The sequence below is a fragment of the Paroedura picta genome, chromosome 13 (assembly GCF_049243985.1).
Source record: "Paroedura picta isolate Pp20150507F chromosome 13, Ppicta_v3.0, whole genome shotgun sequence".
NCBI lineage: Eukaryota > Metazoa > Chordata > Lepidosauria > Squamata > Gekkonidae > Paroedura > Paroedura picta.
Window position 1 is genome coordinate 30262173 of NC_135381.1, and position 14319 is coordinate 30276491.

Consider the following 14319-nt stretch of genomic DNA (forward strand, 5'->3'; position numbering starts at 1 on the left):
TCGATGAACAAACTCTTTGGCAGAGACAAAGGGCCAGTTTCAATAATGGGGTTTTATACCTAGAGAAGGATAAGGCGGGGGGAAGAGGCCAGATGGATTCACAAGGCGGGGAAAGCAACAGTTCTCAAGGGAGCAATCGGGAGTACTCTTTGATCTAAAAGTTGCAAGTGTTGAGACTTCACAGATCTCAGCAAGGTCAGGAAGTGATAAGGGTGTGCTGGTGGGGAGACACTTTGGAAAGGGAGGTGGAAAGCCAACAGTGGGATTTATGTCTTTATGGCCATGGAGCCAGTGAGGGGGGCCAACATTCTGGGAGTTCCTGGGAGATTACCTTTTGAACCTGGGTCAAGAACTGGGGTTCATGACAAATACTTAGCAGATTTTTTGTGAAGATATTAAAATGGATAAGAATTAGTCCATAGATGATGTAGCTACAATTCTCCCTTGATATTCAGAAGGATGTCTCAGTGGATGTTTCCCGCCACTTTAAGGCAGGACTAATTTTCAACTTCCTGTCCTGCATGGTGGGTGGCACCCTGCTTCAGTTCTCTTCCTTCCTATCCTGTGAGCAGCAGGTCTGACTGGTCTCTTCCCGATTTATCAATGCGTAGGTTAGATTTAAAAAGAAAGAAACAGTTTATTGTTCTAGTCAATAGAGTTGTTAGTTTCATTAGTATTAATTGTTATTATTGTTAGCAGTTGTAGTTTGTAGTTCACGGCCTTAAGGAGCACAGTTTGCGCTGGTGGAAACATACCAACAATTTAAGCTAGGGATAGACCTACCTTATCACTAAGGAGGAACAGTTATTCACAGGCACCAGCCTTCTTGGCAGGGGGGTGGTCTGGAACAATCAAAAAGTTCAGGGTCAGTGGTTCACAGAGAAGTCCAAACAACCCATCAATTTGTTAGAGTTGAGAGCAGTTTGATTGGCACTCAGACATTTTGCAAGACAGATCCATCAATGTCATGTACTCGTTAGAACTGACAATACGTCCACAAAAGTCTACCTGAATCATCAGGGGGGGTCCAAATCACCCAGACTCCAAAGGGAAGCTCACAAAGTGTTAAGAGTAGGTAGGAAAACACCTAGCATCTTTCAGAGCAGAGCATGTGAGAGGCATCCTAAATGTGCAGGCAGATTTCCTAAGATGACCGATAGTGTCAGATTCAGAGTGGATGCTAAAGAGGGAAGTTTTCAATTTGTCACCAGGTGGCTAGGCCCTGTTTGCCTCCAGCAACAATGCCCAGATGCTCAGGTTCTGCACTAGAAGACCACCCACCCTTGTTTTTTAGGGACTGCTTTATTAATTCCCACCGAGATATTCTTCTGAATATTAAGGGAGAATGACCATTGAATCACTTACCATGAATGGTCCTTCTCCTTGAAGTCAGGAGGATGTCTCTTCCCTCCTCATGTTCTCTAGTTGTACCACATGCTGTATGCGTAATCCAAATTTCTACGCACAATGCCTAGTTGGTTATGGTTAGGGAGATAGACCAACAGTCAGTTTTTACAGTTATAAATTATTAAGAATGCTTTTGGTAAGAGGCTTATCCAGACTGTAGCACGGTGCCTTCCACCACACAGGACAGGAAGTTGAAAATTAGTCCTGCCTCCCAGTGAAAGAGGTGGGAAAACTCACCGAGTTGTTCTCCTGCCTTCAAAGAGAAGGACCATTCACAGTAAGTGATTCAATGATCAGTCTAGTATCATAAAGAAAAAAGGAACCTACCTAAAGCTTAATGCCAAGTGGATATTTGCTCAACATGTTGGGACTCCAAAGGTCTCACAATGAAGACAGAATAACAAAATGTAATCAACACCATGAGTCTAGTCATTTGAGAGGGATCACTATAGAAACTGAAATATAAATTAATATATAAATATACATTAAATCATACCAGAGGCACAGTGCCAGAGGTATTCAGGGAATGGAATATTAACAAATTGCCCCTTCAACTCTGTTGCGGACAAAGCATTAAGTCTATCTATCATAAGTGTGCAGAGATTGCTAGGAGCAGTAGGATATTTTAAATAAGGGCGGATTCCAATTATTATGGGCAATTCTGATATATTAATACAGCTCCAAAATATCATATGGTCTATTTTACGGGATTTTCTAAGGACAATTTTAAAGTTTCCTTCCAAAACTTCCCATGCCATCATTTTGATGACTGATAAATACTGAATACACCCAAAAAATGAATTGTGATCAGGACTGGTATATCTGTAAGATTTACTTTCATATGTGGTTAGAATTTGGTAAATGTTGAGCAATATCAGCCTTTGGGAGTTTCTCCTTTAATGTTATAATTTATTGCTTGGTAGAAAGGAAAACAAAAAAAATATTGGGCTAATAAAAAATCAAAACCTTAACCTGAATTTACAGAAACATAGAATACATAAAAAAGCAACAATGCTGAGACAAAATTAAGCCTAATATTTGTAATGTACTGTTTTTACATAGCATGGTTACATAGTTTTCTTTGAGTTTGCTCATGTATAATTTCAGATACTTACATTTATATTGGCGAAAGGGAAAAGGCACAATGTTCTTTGATTGTCTTGAAGGTTTTGTACCATTTCAATTTTTAAAAGTAGCCAATGAAAAGCTGATAGATTAGTTAATGGTCTTCATTTTTTATCAGACAATAGTACAGACTGGTTGTTTTTAGAACAACAACAGATCATCCCTTGTTCTTTCATATTAGAACGTACCTGGAAGTCTTTGAATATGCGTCATGATTCAGAGAAGCTTCTAGGGTCCTAGGAGACTGAAAGAACTTGTTGTTTTTCCTGGTCAGTATTTAAATGGTCCTATTCAGGTGTGGGACATAATGTACATAATATAAAATTACAATTTGGATTATCCATGAAAGCTAAATAGAATCCCAAAGGCAGTATACCCCAGATGCTGGAGACAAACAACATGGGTGCTTAATAAATAAATATTACCCTGAACAAAGATAGAAATGTTTTAATTAATAAATGAATTAGGCATCTATTACAGGGAATAAATGGTGGCTTTTGTCATGATTCAGGAGGAAATATCCTATGATGTTAGCTTTCTAATGTTTCTTTTGTAGGATAATTTATATTTTCATGTGCCTAGCCTTGGTAAACAGTGTTGTCACAGCTATCACTCTGATTTTGAAGCAACAGGGTTGTCCTGTGATAGAAGCAGTTACGTATCAGTTCTTAAAAAGTTGTTCTGCTATGAATGCATACATTTGTGTTCAGCTGATACAAAAAATCTTTGCATTGTTTCTTTTCAAATTCCTCTTTGGATTTTTTTTTTAATTCCTGGAGGAAGAATTCATTCCATTTGAAGCTTCTGCAGTGTCAATTTGCACCTAATAATATCCACCCTGACAGGAAAATGCTGTTGACACATCTCAATATACCAGGGCTGAACAAGCAAGAGATTTTTATTTGTGTGTGTGTGTGTGTGTGTGTGTGTGTGTGTTTTGGCTGTGAAAAGTTTACAGGGATTTAGACTCACCTATTTTTCTTAGATGACTAATTATCTGACAGCTCAGGCTGAAATCCAATACCAAGAATAATTAGTGCTTTGTGGTGTGAAGATGCATCTTCCATCTAATGTGATTTCAACTTGACTAACACTACTTTGACATGCATAATGGATACTGAATCCCATGATGATGGCAGTTTATACAGAGTAATCACATCTGGATTCCTTTAAGTGTGTATTTGACATAGATCTTTAGACTATTCAGCCTTTAAGCAGAAACATCCAGGGTATTCACAGGGCCTTTCCGCACATTGGTCTAAATAATGAAACGCCTGCTGGATGCCAATGTGCAATATCTTATTGCACCTCACCAGCCCTCCTCACCTTGTAGCTGTCTCGCCTTTTTCACCCATCTTTTCACGTGTTTTACCCTCCTCAATTGTGGCTGGAAAAGGCAGAAAAGAGAGCAATGTGACTTAAACTTGTTATGGTTTGCCTTGCCAATCACTTTAAGCAACCAATCCCCTCCCGGCATATCCTTGTCTTTGGAGGACACAGTCGCCACCATTTCTTTTGCTAGTGTGTAAATGGTCACATGTTTACGCTCAGTTTGAAGTGAAAAAGAAATAAAATGGCACGTGAGCCACCCTGAAACTGAGAATTAGCAAGGGTACAGGGATGATCAACCATGTACCTTGCTTCTGTTGTATGATGTGCCTGTTTTAGAACAGTACAACCCTCATACTTTGAGGGGAAAAGACATTTTGTGTTTTTTTTTCTAGGTAAAGGTAAAGGTAAAGGTATCCCCTGTGCAAGCACCGAGTCATGTCTGACCCTTGGGGTGATGCCCTCCAGCGTTTTCATGGCAGACTCAATACGGGGTGGTTTGCCAGTGCCTTCCCCAGTCATTACCGTTTACCCCCCAGCAAGCTGGGTACTCATTTTACCGACCTTGGAAGGATGGAAGGCTGAGTCAACCTTGAGCCGGCTGCTGGGATTGAACTCCCAGCCTCATGGGCAAAGCTTTCAGACGGCTGCCTTACCACTCTGCGCCACAAGAGGCTCTTTTTTTTTCTAGAGTATGACAAAAACCTGGTGCTTTGGTGATGCTGTGATAACTTTTTAAATCATTCATTCTTTTGTAAATAAAGAACATTTGAGAAGCATGCCTTGTGTCACATCACTGCATAATATGTGCTTCTGTGTATTGCTAGCCTCGCCTACGTGTGTATCTGCCAATGCAATGGAAAACCATGATTTGCTTCTCTGTAAACAAAACTGAAGAGTATACACACACATAAAAATGTATTGGGTGATATGACCATATATGGTCATGTCAACCCACTGCCTCCTTCAAAAATGGCCACTGAAGGGAATGGGAAGTGGAGGTTCCCTGGGTTGGCATGTACACAGCTGTGCATTCTAAATATATTCTGCATGATTGTGCCACTTCTGGGGTTTCTCAAAGCCTAAAGAATGTTTCAGAGGTTTCTCAAGGATTAAACAAGTTGAGAAACATTAGAAGGAGAACACTTCACCTCACTCTGATGCTGGCAAATTTAACCCCGCTTCCCCAGCTCCTATACTAAAAGTTAGGCATACATGGAGGATAGCAGCTTATAATATTCTGAGCAGGAGAAGATTCAGGAAATGTGGAACATTCAGCTCTGTTTTTTTACCCCTTTCATTACAAGATGGTAGAACATTTTTAAAGCCTTCAACAGTCATGGTTCCACATACTTGAATGACAGTCTTTGTGCCAGCTCTGATCCTGTGATTAGACCTTTTGTCCACTCTTGCAGGCTTATTAAACTATCACTGATCAGTCTTGAGCTTTCCCACTGTGACTCCCACATTGTAAACAATAACTATCCTGAATGTGGCCCATTATGCACGGCCGCCGAAACGGCGATTTCGGGTCACATGGAAAACGCGGAGGGGGAAGACGCGACGCATACCGGTTATACACGGGGCGGGGCGCGACGGCGGCAAAACCCAGAGTAACCGATTATGCACGCGCCGATCCGGGCGCCGCTTCTGGTTGCGCCTCGCTCACCCGGAAGCTGCGCTTTCTTCCGCGTTTCACTGACGCGGCTTTTTCGGCGGCATGCACCGAAGCTGCAGCCGGTTGCAGCCGGCTCCGTGCGTTATCCGTGATTTTAGTCGCCGCCATTCCACCCCGAATGTGCGCTAAAACCCCCGTGCATAATGGGTCTGTGTCAGGAAAACATTACATTAAAGATTAGGAAATTACATGTAAGCTTGCTATGCAGCGTCTAGCAAATAGTGCAAAGGGTAGGTATAGGGAGGCACAATGCCAGTTGTAGCATTGCTTCTGATAAAAAACCTGGAAGTGACATCAGTGACTCTAGGAATCACCAGAAACTCTATGGTTTCTTGAGGAGGAAGTTGAATGAGCCATGAGTCAATTGCCAAATCACAAGGCTTCAGGCACTGACATCATACTTGTGGAACTTGTGTACCAATCAAAGCCATGACAGCTTTTTGCCAGAAAATCTAGGAAACTAATAACTGGTCAGAGGTCTGGAAACGATCTATGTTCATCCCACTACCAAAAAAGGGTGACACAAAAAATTGTTCCATACAATAGCCCTCATTTTTCATACTAGTAAGATCCTGCTCAAAATCATACAATACATATAAACACTAATTGAAAGAAAATTACCAGATGTTCAAGCTGGCTTTGATGGGGGCATGGCACTAATGATCACATAGTAAACCTGTGCTGGATTTTGGAAATCTCACGAAAATATTAGAAGGAAGTCTAAAGTAAAGGTAAAGGTATCCCCTGTGCAAGCACCAAGTCATGTCTGACCCTTGGGGTGACGCCCTCTAGCGTTTTCATGGCAGACTCAATATGGGGTGGTTTGCCAGTGCCTTCCCCAGTCATTACCGTTTTACCCCCCAGCAAGCTGGGTACTCATTTTACCGACCTCGGAAGGATGGAAGGCTGAGTCAACCTTGAGCCAGCTGCTGGGATTGAACTCCCAGCCTCATGGGCAAAGCTTTCAGACAGCTGCCTTACCACTCTGCGCCACAAGAGGCTCTTGGTTGTATGGATCAAGCAAGCTTTTGGTTGTATGGATCACAACAAATTGTGGGAAGCCTTGCAAAATTTGGGGTTGCCAGTTCATTTGATTAAACTGATGCTGTTACTCTATGCAAACCAAGAAGCCATTGTATGTATACCACTTGGTGACATTGACTGGTTCAAAATAGAGAAAGAAGTGTCCCAAGATTTCCTCTTTCCTGTTTACCTTGTATGCTAAGATTATTATGATACAGATTGAACTCAAGGAATCAAAAACTGGAATTAAGATTGGAAGAAGCAATATAAATAATGTTCGGTACCCTGATGACATTACCCTCCTGTCAAAACTAAGGAAGGCCTAGAATAGCTGATTACAAATGTCATTAAATAAGTAACAAATTTGGCCTTTTCTTAAACACTAAAATGACAAAAATAATGACCACTGCAAAAAACAGACATGTCACAATAACAATTGGTGAAGAGAACAAATGCGTTCAAGAATTCATTTTTCTTGGATCACAAATTAACGTGAGTGGTGATTGCAGTATGGAAATATAATGTCAAACTGCTTTGGATCACTCAGCAATGATGAGCTTGAACCAAACATGGTAAAGCAAGAACAGAAGACTGACTATCACATGTAGATTCATTAGATCTATCATATTTCCAGTAGCCACTTAAGTCAAAGTTGGACAATGAAAAATTCAGACAAGAGAAGAATTGATTCATTTGAACTCTGGTGCTGGAGAATGCTTCTGTGGGTTCCATGGAGAGTAAAAGTCACAGTGCATAAATTCTGATATAACATTGGTAGTCAAAATCATTTACTTTGGCCATATCATGTGATCCAACTAAATGGAGAAAGCAATTATGTTAGGATTGGTCAGTGGAAAAAGGAAACCAGGCCGACAAGGAACACGGTGGTTGGACACAATCAAAAAGGACACTGGCCAGAACATTGCACGGCTAAGGGAGACAGTGCAGGATCGTGGATCACGGCAATGGTTGTGCCATGGAATCATCAAGATTCAGACATGCCTGAATGGCTGACAACAGCAATAATTCCTAGAGTTACCATGTCACCACTCCTCTTCATCTTCTTCCTCCTCCTCCTTCTACCAGAGTTGGCATGACACTGCAACTGGTATTGCAGAAATGTTTTCCCCTACTCTCTTCACTGTTCAACGCGGTGATGGATAATGGTAGCAAGGGGGCAAAACATGTCTTGACTCACATTTAAGACATATCATGTTTGGTTTAGATTTCCTTAAAAAGGTTGTTTTCTAGCAGTGGCTGGTGTTTGTCTTCTTGTTTCTGTTTATAAATCAATAAGCAATTGTGCCTGTATGTATCTGCTATCATTATTAGGCACCTTGAGTCCTTTTTCAGAGAAAAGCAGGCTATAAACATCATAAATAATTAAATGCTTTTACTATCCTTTTCCTCTGCGGCTCATTCCAGTGAAATGTGCGGGGTCTACCAGTGGTTTCGAGGAAAACGTGAAGGCTCAATGATTGTGATAACTCAGAAAGGCCAAAAAGGCAAGAATAGGAATAGGTCATTTTTGAATGAATGAATGAATGAATGCTGAAGTTGTTGATAGAGTTCCATTTATGCAGACAGCTTTGAAGATGAGTTTATCTCTGATATCTTAAATCCAATATGGATTAGGCTGAGGGCCTATCACAGAGTACCAGCTGCTCTGAGCGAAGCAGCTCCTTATCTTGTCAATTTTGTTTGAAAATGACAAGGCATAGGGAACCAAGTATGTTGGGCCAATAGAAAGCTGATGATGCTTGGTCAGAAATGTCACCAAGCATGAATAAATATCCTATACTAAGTGGGAAATAATAGGTAGCCCTTCTCTTCCTTCAACCATTTCTCTCTCTCTCTCTCTCTCTCTAAGTAGGCTGACTACACCATTAAATCAAGTTCATATGACATTTATATTTCCATTATTTATGAGGCTATGAGGCAATTCTTTTTATGACCTTCCCCCCTCCCCCAATTTTATTTTAAGCAGTTCTTTCCTGCTTATCATTTAAAAATGCAAAAATAGAGTCTTTTAAGGCTGGTGTCTTTTATGCCCTTTCATACTTCAAGTAAATTGGGAGATGTCGGGAGCTTCCCCTCTAGCGCACTTCTTCATGTCCTCGAAGAAAGGAAAAATACCATAATACTCTGATCTCGAAAGTGTGACTGGGAAGCAAATTGTTAGTGGAAACCATTGAGGCAATATGGCCTTATCTCAGCTGGGATCCTAAGAACCATTCAGCTGTTTTCATGGGGAGGCATTAGACTTCATTTTCATATTGTGGCCCACCATCCCACATAGTACGTTTTTTTTTTTTGGTGGATTTTTAAAAAAAGATTATCAGGCACCAAGTTGTGTCTGCAGGCCAACATTTGCAGACATAACTAATATTTACAAATGGTTCCTACTCAATCATATATAAGTGTTCAAAGTTTGTCCCTAGGGAGTTTGATGAAAGAGGAAAAACCACTGCATCAGTCTTTCAAATTTATAGTATGGTGATGTCACTGATAAACCATTGATGAACAGGAGGCTGGACAAAGTAAATGCACAGTCCCTGAGGCTGAAAGGTAGGGAAGAACTGACCAAAAGATTAAAAAGGGAGACAATCAGCAGTAGAATGGCAATGAAGGCCTGGAAAGAAAGCCTGGTTGCTTCTCTTGGACCAATTCTGCACTGGCAGTGTTGTTCTGGTCTGCTCATAGACACATTTTGGCAGTGAAATTGATCCATCGCTGAAATTTGTCCCTGAGGCTGACACATCCACAGCACAAATGTTCTGCTGCATGTGTGTGTGTGGGTTGTTTTGGATGAGTTGGGATTACATTCTCATGCAATTCCATCTTCCTGCAAAAAAAAAAAAAAAAAAAAAGCACCATTTGGCCCCATGGCATAGTGAAGTGTTGCAGAGCCAAGTGGTGTATTTTTAGACCCCTCCAGGCCTCCCTGTTGGCCCTTGCTTTGAAAAAGAGAACACAGATTCTTCCGCATTTCCTTCACAGGGGGCAATTGATTCTGACTGCCCTGATTTGGACCATTTAAATCGAGGGGGATGGTGATCCAGCTCAGCAAATCTGTGAGCTATTTCACAGATAAAAATCTTTCCACTCCATTGCAACCTTCCCCCAACTATTGATACAATAACATCTGTAAGGTACAAAGAATGAAATTCTATTTTTTCAACAAATTGCCCAGATACGCTTATAAATATATCCTGACCAGTGTTTCATAGGAAAGAATATAGCTTAAAGTTTACAAAAGATAGAATAGGACAAAAAGTACTCTTTTTAATTTAATGCTTAAAGGTAAAGGTAAAGGTATCCCCTGTGCAAGCACCGAGTCATGTCTGACCCTTGGGGTGACGCCCTCTAGCGTTTTCATGGCAGACTCAATACAGGGTGGTTTGCCAGTGCCTTCCCCAGTCATGACCGTTTACCCCCCAGCAGCAAGCTGGGTACTCATTTTACCGACCTCGGAAGGATGGAAGGCTGAGTCAACCTTGAGCCGGCTGCTGGGATCGAACTCCCAGCCTCAATGGGCAAAGCTTTCAGACGGCTGCCTTACCACTCTGCGCCACAAGAGGCTCATATAATTTAATGCTTAAAACTTATTAAATTCAAGTAGTCACTCCTTCTGATTGGGGGGTATGTTCTTGAAAAATCTGGTGACATTAACAATCTAAATAGCTGCTCTAAATATCATATATATATATATATATATATTTCCTCCATTGAAAATAATGGTTGCCACCTCTGAAACAACACATATTTGAATCTGAAATGGTAATGTCCTTCCTAGAAAAAAACAATCAAAATTTTAGCCCCAAAGTCCAGATCTATTTTTTTCTTGAAGCACCCATCCCTACTGTTTTCTGAAATCTGTTCAGTATGTATTCCAGCCCACAGGCCATTCAGAAGCGGGGGTGGGGGATATTTTTGAGATCAGCTATAACTCCAGAAGATCTCCAGGCCTCACCTTGATTGGCAACCCTAACAGATATCTGGGCCCTTGAAGAACAATTTCCATATAACTGCAATGGCTCAAAGAGCAAAGCAGAACTTGATCCCATTTCCTATAGATTTGAGTAGTACATCATTAGTCCTCCTTCCCCACCCATCTAGTAGTGGGAGGTGGGATTGGGTTTGCCGCCATGTTTTTTTTTTTATGTCTTTTAGTGGGTGTTTTAATGGGGATTTTTTAAAACGCTGTAACCCACCATGAGCCGGTCAAGGAATGGTGGGGAATAAATCGAAATAATAATAATAATAATAATAATAATAATAATAATAATAATAATAATAATAATAATAATAATAATAATAATAATAATTTAAGTTCACACTTAGCTAGCAGGTTCTAGCTTCTTTCTAATAAAGGGTCAATACCAAAAAAGAAATCACCTGAGATCAAAAGGTGGGTTTTGTCTTTTACGATGCCCAGACAGTAGTGAAAAATTATGAAACTAACTCCAAACTGCTCAGAAAATATGTCCCTTGCTTGACACAAAAGTTTGCCCTATTTTTCGTAAAGAAAAAGAGAATGCTACGGGGTTAAAATTGGGAGGGAGCAAGAGGAATTTAGCAAATGATAAAGGTGTAGAAAAAGAAATAGCTTTGTCTACAGAGCGAGTAAAATAATAGTTCTTGGTGCCTTTTCTTTTACCATGATGTATAAGGGTCAACCTCTACTTTTTATAGATTTCCTGCTGTGCTGAACGATAAATACATCTTTCTCTGAAGCTAATAACAATTTGTTCCTTGTTTCCCTCTCTGCCATTACCCTCAGGGCAGCAGCCATTACTTCCAGGGGACCCAGGAGAGTAGTTGCATGATCTCTGTATGGGTATGCAATTTAATCTCATTCTATACCAAAGCAAAGTAGGCCAAATAGAGTCATGTTTCTAAAAGGGAGCATCTCCACCAGGCATTTAGTTGTGGTTAAAAAGGTAAAGGTAAAGGTATCCCCTGTGCAAGCACCGAGTCATGTCTGACCCTTGGGGTGACGCCCTCTAGCGTTTTCATGGCAGACTCAATACGGGGTGGTTTGCCAGTGCCTTCCCCAGTCATGACCGTTTACCCCCCAGCAAGCTGGGTACTCATTTTACCGACCTCGGAAGGATGGAAGGCTGAGTCAACCTTGAGCCGGCTGCTGGGATAGAACTCCCAGCCTTATGGGCAAAGCTTTCAGACGGCTGCCTTACCACTCTGCGCCACAAGAGGCTCTTTAGTTGTGGTTAATCAAAACTAAATACCTAATAGGCTCCCAAACCTCTTTCCCTTGAACCCATGCAACAGATCTGACCAACCATGGGCCTGTTAAATTCTCTATTTATTGCTATTATTACTGTTACCTTCCATTCATTATAATCAGTCAGTTTAATGTATTGTTCTGGTATATTCTATGTGAACCACCTTCAGCCTTAGGTGAGGGCAGTATACAAATGTAATAAATAAGTAAATAAGTAAAATATAGACAACATCGAATGATGTGGAGCCAGTGTGGTGCAGGGGTTAAGAGGGGTGGACCCTAAACTGGACAACTTGCCTACTCTTCCACATGCTGCCAATTGGTTGGCCCTGGGCTAGTCACAGTCCTGTTAGAGCTGTTCTTGTACAACCGCTCTGTCAGATCTTGTTTTAGTACTTACCTCAAAGGGTGTCTGTTGTGGACAGAGGAAGGGAAATATGTGTGTAAGCACTTTGAAACTCCTATGGGCAGTGAAAAGCAGGGTATAAAAGCCAACTCTTCTTCTTCTTCTTCTTCTTCTTCTTCTTCTTCTTCTTCTTCTTCGTCTCTCTGTCTCTGTCTCTACCTTTCTCTTTCAGTACACATTTCATACAGTAAAGCTAATATCCAAATGACCTTGAAAAACTCTGTATATTTTCTGCAGAAAAATTGCTACAAGAACACAAAATGGTACCTACCTAAAGAATCATAGATTTGATTTTCACAAGGGGGATGCAAAATAGGAATTTGGGAATCAAAACAGCAGGAATGGGACTTTTAAAAAGCACCCTAGATTTTGCCTACTGAAAAATTTAAAGGCTTAAGAAAGAACACTGAAGGAGAGCAGAGTCACTGAATAGCATTCTCCAAGCTTATTGTGTCTCCTTCAGTAACTAATTCTCCTTAGAGGTTTGGAAACAGGGGCAATTATCGGCTCAAGAGTATGGATGTTTCTGAATTCAGCAATCCTACTGTTTTGTTTCCTTTACATATTTAGCTGCTAGTGGAACTGAAACTAGGATTTGACACAGCACTTTATAAACTGCTATATTCCCCTTAAATTCTTTCTCCACAGGAAAGGTCTTCATATTCATCTTGGAAGTAAATCCTCTTTAACAAAGGTCCTCATTCTTCCTGTTATTTCTCTTTTGCACCATTGTTTTGGGATAAGACAGGATCCATATGTTGATGTCAGAATATAATACCCAATGTCATGTCAATGCTGCTCCATTAATTACTTCTGGTTTGAATTTTTCAAGAATAAATGCTTGATTATTGATCCCTTTGGGGTGAGGAAATGGACACTTGTTCTTCTTTAATTTAGTGGCAAGCTAAAGTCATTGCTCATTTCTAGGCTGCAATTTGTTTGCATTTATACCTTATTTTAATGACACCATGATAACTTTATTCAGTAAGCAATCCAAATGAATCTTCCCCTGGAAGGGAATTCTAGAATGACAGTATCCCAGTGGAAAGACACCTGCTGAAAGTAAGTGTCAACTTTGACCTGTGGCAACCTGACCCATGTTTTTCATTAGAATTTAAAGCAGAAGGTGACCCGTGCTTGATTATTTGTTGCACTTCCCAAGGGAAATTAGTCATTTATACAGCAAAAAACAAACAAAAAAAACATCCTTGAATGGCTTTGACTCATTTTGATTGATTACATGGGATTATTTTAATGTCATTTTTGTCATAATTCCTATGGCTTGCTTTTCAGGTAGATCATTGCATCAATTCAATCAGCTTCATTTGAAACTAAGAAATTACTGTTGTGAAGGAAATAAGTTTAATATTGCTATTGTGGGAAGTAAAATAGAAGTCTTGAAAAATTGCGAACTCCTTAATGGGACAGAGTTGTTTCTCAGAAATATTCTTGGCATAAGGATCAAATAGGCAAATTGCAAGCCAGCATGCATCACTTAGAAAATCAAAGTTGTAAATGCCAGATTTTTTAACATTTGTGTGCCATATTGCTCTAGCCACCTGCTTATTTTCCAGCTACTTCTCCTGTTCTTCCTTATCTTTCCCCACCAGTTTCATGATGCCCACCTTCCTCCTGTTCCTTCACATATCTTTCCCTGCCTACCTTTCACTCCCTGTCTACACCTTCACTTGCCCTTGAAATAATCAGTTGTAAAGCATTCATAAATACAGCAGTGATTGCTTATCCAAAATAGTTCTGTGAAATAATAGATTGCACCTTATTCTGAAAGTGGACTGCATCCTTATTTGACATAACAGAAGGGAGGGATGCTGTGAACTTTAGGGGAAGAAGCAATTGACATTCAAACTTCCCTTATTATCAGTGTGGATTTAAACACCTCATGTGCTTGTTTTTATGATCTGCTTGCAATTGAAAAGGAACAACTTGACAAGTAGTCTTGCATAGCCACAGTGACAGCCTTGAACCTGGAAACTCGCTAAATAATCTTTGCTGATACATGCTTACAACTTAAAAATCCAGTTGCTCTGTGTGTACCCAAGGTCAACATGGGCAGGGAAATTGATATGAACATTGAAAAATTTATTT

The 14319-nt window shown here is 40.4% G+C and overlaps 1 protein-coding gene across 3 annotated transcripts in view; it reads left to right on the plus strand.

Annotated features, from left to right (window-relative positions):
• Window positions 1–14319, plus strand: part of PCDH11X (protocadherin 11 X-linked) — a 937860-nt gene that overhangs the window by 744826 nt on the left and 178715 nt on the right. The gene's annotated exons all lie outside the window — the stretch shown is intronic.